The sequence below is a fragment of the Phoxinus phoxinus genome (genome assembly GCF_949152265.1).
Source record: "Phoxinus phoxinus genome assembly, chromosome: 22".
In the NCBI taxonomy this organism is placed as follows: Eukaryota; Metazoa; Chordata; class Actinopteri; order Cypriniformes; family Leuciscidae; genus Phoxinus; species Phoxinus phoxinus.
This window is the reverse complement of record NC_136897.1, coordinates 2,091,043-2,101,238: the sequence shown is the minus strand read 5'-3', so window position 1 is coordinate 2,101,238 and position 10,196 is coordinate 2,091,043. Positions and strand designations below refer to the sequence as shown.

The 10,196-nt window shown below is 44.0% G+C and overlaps 2 protein-coding genes across 3 annotated transcripts in view; both read right to left on the bottom strand.

The window, feature by feature from the left end:
• itga7 (integrin, alpha 7) overlaps nt 1–184 on the bottom strand; it is a 51,826-nt gene extending 51,642 nt beyond the window's left edge. Inside the window, exon 1 of one of the 2 annotated variants that reach the window (XM_079597551.1) lies at nt 1–184. This exon is cut by the window's left edge and continues 179 nt beyond it. The gene's annotated coding sequence lies outside the window, so the exon portion shown is untranslated. The other variant, XM_079597550.1, reaches the window with a different exon arrangement.
• Nucleotides 1–10,196, bottom strand: part of LOC306990463 (uncharacterized protein) — a gene marked incomplete at its 3' end in the record, with an annotated part of 318,552 nt that overhangs the window by 294,125 nt on the left and 14,231 nt on the right. The window lies entirely within an intron of this gene.

Genomic DNA, 10,196 nt, shown 5'->3' with positions numbered 1-10,196 from the left:
GACAGTCCTGGACGAGTCCTGCTCAACAACACAACACACACACACACACTAGCAGGACTTCAGAAGAGATCAGAGTCGGGTTGCTGTTGCCAGTCTGAGGTCCTCAGTAAGACTGCCAAAGACAGACTGTGCACAAGTGCAGTGCCACACACACACACACACACACACAGAGAGAGCCGTGAATAGACCACACACACCCCCTCAGCTGACATCATCACTCAGCGATCCGTGCCACATTGATCAGGATTCGAGGAAACGCTGGAGAATACAGGAATGCAGATCCGTGTGGAGTCACTCCACTTAGAAAACTAACACTTTATAATAATGGTGCGTCATTAATGAGTAAATATGCAGGAAGTAATGCAGGACTAATATAGTGTACTATATACACTTCAGCTACTACTAATAACTAATATAGAAACAAGCTTAACTAATCAGTAAGTAATAGCAAATTTAGGCGATAGTTCCTTATTAGGTAATCAATAATTACTTGATGAGATTGGCATCATTAAAAACTAATAGGCAATTATGACAAATTATAAAGAATTACTAATTAAATTCCTAATCACAACATTAACTTGTCTGACACGTTAGCAATTGTCTTTTTTTTTTAACAAAAGGTCATAAAATGCATCACTAATTACTCATGTGTAACCTCATTATGCAGGAACTACTAGTGATCTGGACATTATTTTAAAGTGAAAAAAATATGTTTTTGAAAAAATAATGAGTAATTAGTGATGCATTTTATGACTACATTCAGAGTAAAAATGATGACCGATTACGTCTCAGACACACGATAATGTTCTTTATAATTTGTCAGTTAATAGTTATTAATGATGCTTATCTCATTAAGTAATTATTGATTACCTAACAAGGAACTATCGCCTAAATTTGCTATTACTTACTGATTAGTTAAGCTTGTTTCTATAGTAGTTATTAGTAGTAGCTGAAGTGTTAATGCAGAGCTACTCATTAGTCCTGCATTACTTCCTGCATATTTATTCATTAATGACGCACCATTATTCTGAACTGTTACCAGAAAACTTACACTTAGAAAAGGCAGATTTTAATTTCTCTAACTTTTCAAGCATCCTAGAATGGTTCAGTTCATTGAGGCGTCTCAGGCCACACTTCACAGATGAGACAGAGACTGTGTGTTTAACTTCTTGCAGTTCACGCACTCGACTCGAGCTCAAGGTCCTGATGCTGCGACGACTCATACTGTGATCTATCAACACTAGAACTCACAAGACGGTCATTTTGACCGTTTTTAAATTTTACAGTGTAATAACTTTGTTAAAATAAAATCAATTTGGCTGTAGGACTCTGACACTGTTATTTTATTAAAATCACAAAACAGTTCTGACTATTTCTACCTAGAATGTCCTGATAGTTTTCTTGTTTAGCTAATGTTCATGTTTTTTCTCAGCCTGTTTGTGTGTATGTACTGGATTGTGCTGCATACTGTACGTGTCCATGAAAGTTTTTAATGTATTAAAATGTTTATAGTGTTTTTGTTATTGTATATATGTTATAAGTTGTTGTTATAAGTTATTGTATCATAAGATTTTACAAAGAAATATGTATCAATTAGGCTGGAAAATACATTTTCACATTTGAATTTAAATGTTGTGTCCTTGTCTTTATTATTAGCCTACCTACCGTAACATTGTAGATCCATTTATTTTTAGATTTTGTATTGATTATTGAACTTATTTACAAACAGGGCTGTAGGCTAACGGTATGAAGCTTTGACGTTTCCTAACATTTTTTGCATGTCTTTTCACGTTGTGAGTGCGGTGGGGAAAAATAAATTAAAATTACAATCTTTCTTTTGTGCTTTTTTTAAGAGCGATGGCGTCATAACATGATGACAGGAATTAAAAGCTTCATTAGAAAACATAAAAAGAAGGTTCCAATGTAGACATGACATGACGAAAATGATGTTCAGTTCGGCCATATGAACGTCAAAGTATGAACGGTCAAAATGGCCGCTATGGTCGTTCTAGTCATAGACATGTATAAAGGCTAGATGGCTTACCGGCGCTGAGAGCCAATGGGACCCGACGACGTCACACGGCGGCCATTTTAGGACAGGTCCGCTCGTCCAGTTATAACATTAAAGTCTATTGTGCATGTAGTGCTGAAATAACTATATCTTGCTCAATTTTTAACCGATTTTCAAACGGCTTGGTGTGTCATAAACGTCAGGGATGCGGCTATTTAACTGCATACTGCATACATTCAAAACGTGAAGCTACAATTTAAACATCGGCATCAGCACAAATCATAGCCACGTTAATAAGGTTTGTAATAAACCAAACCGTTTGTAAATCCGTCAAGAATTCAGCAAGTTACGAGCATTTGTCACTCACCTTCCGTCCACAGCAGCAGGGAGCAGCAGCGCAGTCTCCTGACCTAAGATGGCCGCCAAGTTGACGACACAGCTGACTCCGCCTTGAGCCATCTAGCCTTTATACATGTCTATGGTTCTAGTGTTAAAGTATTAAGACTGGATGCCATCCTTTCTTCACTGTAAAAAAATGAATGTAATTTTAACGGTAAAAGGTACGGTAGCTGATTGGTTAACAATAAGGTCTATAATTTGGACATGTAATACATTTTTTAGATGTGGAATGGGAGTGTTTTGGGAATGGGAGCCTTATAGCACCATGTTTTTGGGGCAGATGCATATTCAATAGTTCATTCATCCCAGTTATCTATATTCTCTATATTCTAGAGTTCTATATTCTCCTAGGATTTTGCACAGATATATTTATGGGAACAAGTCAAAACTCATCGAAGCGATCGAAGCGCATGAACTGACCAAGTATAAATGGATATAGAACCATGTGTTTAATTTGGACATTTACCTTGGTTACTATAGTATTCTCTGACGTAACATGTACATATCTTGATATATGACTATAGTAATCATTCAATAGTGTGATCTATTAAAGTATTAAGACTGGATGCCATCATTTCTTCACTGTAAAAAAGTGAATGTAATTTTAACGGTAAAAGGTACGGTAGCTGATTGGTTAACAATAAGGTCCCTTGATCTATGTGGTGTAAAACTGTAATCGACTACTGGGACATTTAGTGCAGTTTCACAGTAAGATTGCCAGTGCGACACATTTGATGGTTTTTCATTGCAATAGTTTATTTTTAGTTTCAGTTATAGGGTTTTATGTTACATCTTATGTTGTTAAATAAATGTTTACTGCATTATTTTACTGTGATGTGCGTTATCATGACGCGTTTGGTATTTGTGTGTATGACTTCTATATATTATTATTTACCTCCGCTTGTGATGAACTTTATCATGTGTTTTTAAGTTCTCTGTCAATAAATTCTAAAGGTAAAAAAAATATTTTAGTAACCAATCAGATCAACGTGTGATCGTCAACCAGTGGATCTCTGAGTGAGTGAGTGAGTGGAGGCGGGGCTCATTTGCATATTTATAGAACCGCGTATACTAAATGAGGCAAGGGTGTCGAGTTACATTCAAGATATTTTACGGCATGACGAATTAGTTTTAATGGTGATTTAATTACAGGGGGACTTTAAACTAAAACCTATTCCTAACACTATAGTAAGTACATGCTGTTAATTAATATTAGTCAGTACATACATTTATAATTACAGTGTAACAAAGACACCTTAAAATAAAGTGTAACCCAAATTCTACTATAATGACAGATCTAAGGAAACATGAGATAAAGTGATTTAAATAAAACATGCAATATGATTGAAGAGTTGATGATGCTGTCATTATAGCAAAATTTGGGTTACACTTTATCTTAAGGCGTCCTACACTGTAAAAAAAATTTGGTTTAACTTAAAAAAGCAAGTGACCTTGTTGCCTTAAAAAAAATTGTCAATACAATGAGTTATTTGAGTGAATACAATGAAGAAGAATGGTTTATTAAACAGAAACTCAAAATAGTGTGTTATCTTCACACATTAGTGATCGAAGTTGAATTGACAAAGATAAAAAGTTGTGACAACAAATCATGAAAATTTTGTTTTTACAGTGAACAGTGTAATTATACATTTAAGTCCTTAATAATAAGTAATAATAATTAACATGTACTTACTATCGGGTTAAGGGTTGGTTTAAGTTTAGTTGCATGTAATTATGCATAATTTACTGTCATTACTACAGTAATGTGTAACAGAAGTAAAAAGGACACTGTAAAATAATATGTGTTTATGGAATCATATTAATACACATTTATAATTTGGTCCGTTCCTCACATGAAGCTTTGAAAAGACAGACGACTAGTACTTTCAAGATACTTTTGTCCTGTCTGATAGCATCCACTCTTTATTTTTATGGACATGTGAATATTAATCTCCTTCTGTGTCCACTGAAGATGACATGAGGATGTATTGATAATAATAATGAGAGGAATATCAGAGAAGAGAATGTGAAGATGATTGTGTGCTGTATTCTCGGTGTGACGTGTGGCCACAGCTGTTCCCGTGAGTCATGTGACCTCCTCACTTCCTCTCTGGCCGTGTGCAGCTGTCAGTCAAGATCTCACGAGCTATACACACGCTTCTGCCAGTGTTCGTTTAATAGTGATATATATTTGCAGTCATATTTTAGGATAAGACTGTTCTGAAGCGTACATGTTTTTTCTGAAACTCTCTGCATACTTTAAAGGGTTAGTTCACCCAAAAATGAAAATAATGTCATTAATGACTCACCCTCATGTCGTTCTAAGCCCGTAAGACCTCCGTTCATCTTCGGAACACAGTTTAAGATATTTTAGATTTAGTCCGAGAGATTTCTGTCCCTCCATTGAAGCTGTATATACAGTATACTGTCCATGTCCATAAAGCTAATAAAAACATCATCAAAGTAGTCCATGTGACATCAGTGGGTTAGTTAGAAGTTTTTGAAGCATCGAAAATACTTTTTGGTCCAAAAATAACACAAAATAAGACTTTATTCAGCATTGTATTCTCTTCCGGGTCTGTTGTGAATCTGCGTTCACGACTCCGCAGTGACGCTGCTGACGTAAGACGCTGATGACGTGTTATCTGGTGCGCCCGAGCTTCGTTTACAGTCTGAGGGAGACGCACGCTATATTCAAGCTATTCTACATTGTTTGCGTGGATATCATTTTTTTAATGGTGCGTAAATGTGCATGTCGCGGATGAGACACTTTTACAGCGTGCGTTTCCCTCAGTCTATAAATGAAGCTCGGGCGCACCGGATAACACGTCATCAGCGTCTTACGCCAGCAGCGTAACTGTGAAGGATTGACAACAGACCCGGGAGAGAATACAATTGTCATGACAAATCACTGGAAGCAATAGCAGGTGAACAAGTGTTTATTAGGACTAGAACACAACAGACAGAATAATACTCAAAGTCAGTGAGGAAGATCCTTCTCAAGTATATGTAAGCGAACACGCTTCTCAGTCCACGAGGCTGGCAGAATCCACGGGGGAATGACGATCAGGCTTAAGTCACACAGGGACTTCGATGGTCTGGTGCTCGGTGCTCGGTGCTCGGTGCTCGTGTGCGGTGAAATGGCAGGACACATCCAAAACGACGAAGACAACCCGGAAGACAGCACAAACACCACGAGGACTGCAAGTAACGGATGGACACTGGAATGGAGAGATAAGTGAGTATATGTAGGGAGTGGTAATGAGAAACAGCTGAGGACGGGAACGAGATAATTGCAGACAGCTGGAGCACTGAACAAGCGCGTGAGCGGGACAACGCCCCCTCACGCAGACTCACAGACATGTAAACAAACAGTGACACGCGACACAGAGGAAACAATGATTTATCAATCGTGACAGTACCCCCTCTCCTAGGAATGCCTCACGGCATTCCCAGAACTCCTTACCTGTCGATTGTAATCATCGATAAGGGAGTGATCCAGGATGTCACGAGCAGGAACCCAACTCCTCTCCTCCGGACCGTAACCTTCCCAATCCACCAAGTACTGAAATCCACGTCCCCTCCGCCTAGAATCCAGGATGCGATGAACCGAATAGGATGGTTCCCCGTCTACGAGTCGCGGCGGTGGGGGAACCGGGACAGGCGGATTAATACGTGAAAAAAACACAGGCTTAACTTTAGAAACGTGGAAGACGGGGTGAATTCTCCTGTACGCCGGAGGAAGATTGAGGCGGACTGCCACCGGACTAACAATCTTGGTGACAGAAAACGGGCCAATGAATTTAGGAGCTAACTTATTCGACACGGAACGGAGAGGAATGTTTTTGGTAGAAAGCCACACTTTGGAACCGACGACGTATACGGGAGGCCTTGACCGGTGGCGATCGGCCTTGGCCTTGGTGCGCTCCCGCACTTGGAGGAGTGTCTCTCGGGCCCTCGTCCAAGTACGGTGACACCTCTGGATGAAAGCGGGGGCGGAGGAGACCGCAACTTCGGATTCAGCACTAGGAAAAACAGGTGGTTGGTACCCTACACTACACTCAAATGGCGATAGGCCCGTGGATGACACTGGCAACGTATTGTGGGCGTACTCCACCGTAGCAAGTTGTTGACTCCAGGATGAGGGATTCCTGGAGACCAAACATCGTAACGTTCTCTCCAAATCTTGGTTGGCTCTCTCAGTTTGTCCATTGCTCTGGGGATGGAACCCAGAGGACAGACTGACCGTCGCCCCCAGCAAACTACAAAACTCTCGCCAAAATCTGGACACAAACTGGGGTCCCCTGTCAGAAACCACGTCTGTCGGGAGGCCATGTAGCCGAAAGACGTGGTTGACGACTGCCACCGCTGTCTCCTTGGCTGAAGGTAATTTGGGCAAGGGAATAAAGTGGGCTGCCTTCGAGAATCGGTCCACCACGGTCAAAACTACCGTGTTACCCTGGGAGGGTGGGAGGGCGGTGATAAAATCTAGAGCGATGTGGGACCAGGGTCTCGAAGGCACCGACAGCGGTTGAAGTAACCCCGCTGGGGGTCGATTGGACGACTTACCAATGGCACAACTAGAGCAAGCCAAAACAAAATTGTGAACGTCACGAGCCATAAGGGGCCACCAGAATCGCTGCTTAACAAGAAATATGGTACGACTCACCCCTGGATGGCACGCTAGACTGGAACAATGACCCCACCGAATAACGTCTGATCGTAATCCCTCCGGCACAAATAAGCGGTTAGGTGGACACCGGATCGGAGGCGTTACCCCTTCTAAGGCCTTCTTGACCTTCGATTCGACCTCCCAAGTGAGCGCGGAGATAATTAGGGTCTCCGGAAAAATGCGCTCAGGAGTAGATTCGTGTTCGGGACGATCAAAAATACGCGACAAAGAATCGGGTTTGATGTTCTTGGAACCCGGACGATAGGAAAGAGTAAAATCGAAACGACCGAAAAAAAGTGCCCACCGAGCCTGCCTGGAGTTCAATCTCTTGGCGGTTCTAATGTACTCCAAATTCTTGTGGTCAGTCCAGACTATAAAGGGTACCCCTGAGCCCTCCAACCAGTGACGCCATTCCTCCAATGCTAGCTTGACTGCCAACAACTCCCGGTTACCAATGTCATAATTTCGTTCAGCAGGAGATAATCGATGTGACAAAAACGCGCAGGGATGCATTCTGTCGTCTGAAGGAGAGCGTTGTGAAAGCACTGCACCTACCCCCACCTCTGACGCATCGACCTCTACCACAAACTGACGTGAAGCATCAGGGGCAATTAAGATGGGAGCCGAAACAAAGCGGCTTTTGAGTTTGGCAAACGCAACACCAGCTGCGTCTGACCACCTGAACGCAGTTTTGGGAGAGGTCAAGGCAGTCAGAGGTGCGGCTAGTTGGCTGAAATTGCGAATAAAACGCCGATAGAAGTTGGCGAATCCCAAAAACCGCTGCAGGGCCTTGCGGGAATCTGGGATTGGCCACTCTACCACAGCCTTAACCTTGTCAGGATCCATCAACATACCTTCAGCCGACACAATGTGTCCCAGGAAAGGAACCGACTGTGCATGAAAAACGCATTTCTCCGCCTTGACAAAAAGCCCATTCTCTAACAACCTTTGAAGCACTAGTCGTACATGTTGCACGTGTTCCTGGAGAGACGAAGAAAAAATCAATATGTCATCCAGGTAAACATATATGAATTGATCGATCATGTCTCGCAACACATCATTGACTAGTGCCTGGAAGACTGCGGGACTATTGGAAAGCCCAAAAGGCATAACCAAATATTCAAAATGCCCCCTAGGGGTGTTAAAAGCAGTCTTCCATTCATCCCCCTCCCTGATGCGGACCAAATGATAAGCATTACGCAAGTCCAGTTTTGTGAAGAGTGAGGCTCCCTGCAACCTCTCGAAGGCTGAAGACATCAACGGCAAAGGATAAGTATTCTTTACCGTGATGTTATTCAACCCTCGGTAATCAATGCAAGGTCGCAGAGATCCGTCTTTCTTCCCCACAAAAAAGAACCCCGCCCCCGCTGGAGAAGAGGAAGGGCGGATGAACCCGGTTGCCAGAGAATCAGAAATATATTTCTCCATGGCCTCCCTCTCCGGAACTGAGAGTGAATAGATCTTGCCCTTAGGCGGAGACTTACCTGGCAAAATATCTATAGCACAGTCATAGGGACGATGCGGAGGGAGAGAAGCAGCCCTAGACTTACTGAACACTTCACTCAGGTCCCGGTACTCCTCGGGCACGTTTGATAAATCCACGGCTTCCTCCTGAAACACAGGGACAGAAACAACAGAACAGGCAGACACTAGACACGACTTATGACACTCAGTGCTCCAAGCTGAGATGGTTCTGCCCTTCCAATCAATACGGGGGTTGTGCAAGCTGAGCCAGGGGTGACCTAAAACTATGGGTGTGATTTGTGAGTCCGTAATGTAAAATGAAATGGTTTCGGCATGATTTCCTGATGTGATGAGGGTAAGTCCTTCGGTAGCTTGAGAGATGGTGGGTAGATTTTGTCCGTTGAGCGCATTGACAGTAATTCTCTGGGGGAGTGTACGGAGTGGAATCTGTAACTGAAGTGCAAACCGGTGATCCATGAAGTTACCTTCGGCTCCAGAGTCAATGAGTGCGCTGCAGTGGTGATCCTGGGTTGACCATCTCAGTCTTACCGGGAGGATGGTGGAAGTGGATGAGGTCTTGCCTGCGGAGATCCCACCCGATAGTAGCCTCATACTTACTATCGGGCTGGGCCTTTTACCGGACAACTATGAGCAAAGTGTCCAGCGCCACCACAGTACAGACAAAGGCCCTGGGATCTCCGCCTCTCTCTCTCCTCCCGGGAAAGCCGAGCTCGCCCTACCTGCATGGGCTCGGGATCGTGGGGACCGAACGCGTCCAGACCGCTGAACCGCTGATTCTCCATCCCGCCGCGAACCGAGTTGGGTGACGTCCTCTGACCAATCCGAGACAGTCGGGCGTCCACCCTCAAGGCCAGATCCATGAGTTCATTGAGTGAGGATGGGAGGTCCAGAGCGTAGATCTCTCTCTGGACACGTTCGGCCAGCCCATGCAGGAAATGGTCCCACTGCGCCTCCTCGTTCCAGCGACACTCGGCCGCCAGGGTCTTAAACTCGATCGAATAATCCGACACGGGACGATCTCCTTGGCGTAGATCCGTCAAGACCCTGGCAGCCTCCCTCCCCGCGACGGCTCGGTCGAAGACGCGTCTCATCTCCGCCGCGAGTGCCTGGAACGAGGAGCAGCACTGGTCGTGGTTCTCCCACACTGCAGTTCCCCAAAGCGCCGCTCTCCCAGTCAGCAGCGTCAGCACGAATGCCACCTTCGCCTCCTCTCTCTCAAAAGTTCTGGGCTGTAATGAGAAATGCATACTGCAACGTGTTAGAAAGGAACGGCAAAGATTAGGCTCACCGGAGTACAGCTCAGGAGTGGGCAATCGAGGCTCAGACTGAGAGAGAGGCACCGCTGGTGTAGGGGGAACTGCAGGTGCCTCTGGGGGTGCTGGCGCAGTGGGAGGTTGCAGCTGATAGAATCGCTGAGTGAGCTCGGACACCTGTGTGACTAGAGCCTGAATAGCGCGTCCCGTCTCCCCCTGATTGCGATCCTGTGCATCCATCCGGCCAACGCACACACGAATAAATTCTTCCAATGAAGCAGATGAATCACCCGCTGCTCCCGTTTCTGGGTCCATCCGTTCTGTCATGACAAATCACTGGAAGCAATAGCAGGTGAACAAGTGTTTATTAGGACTA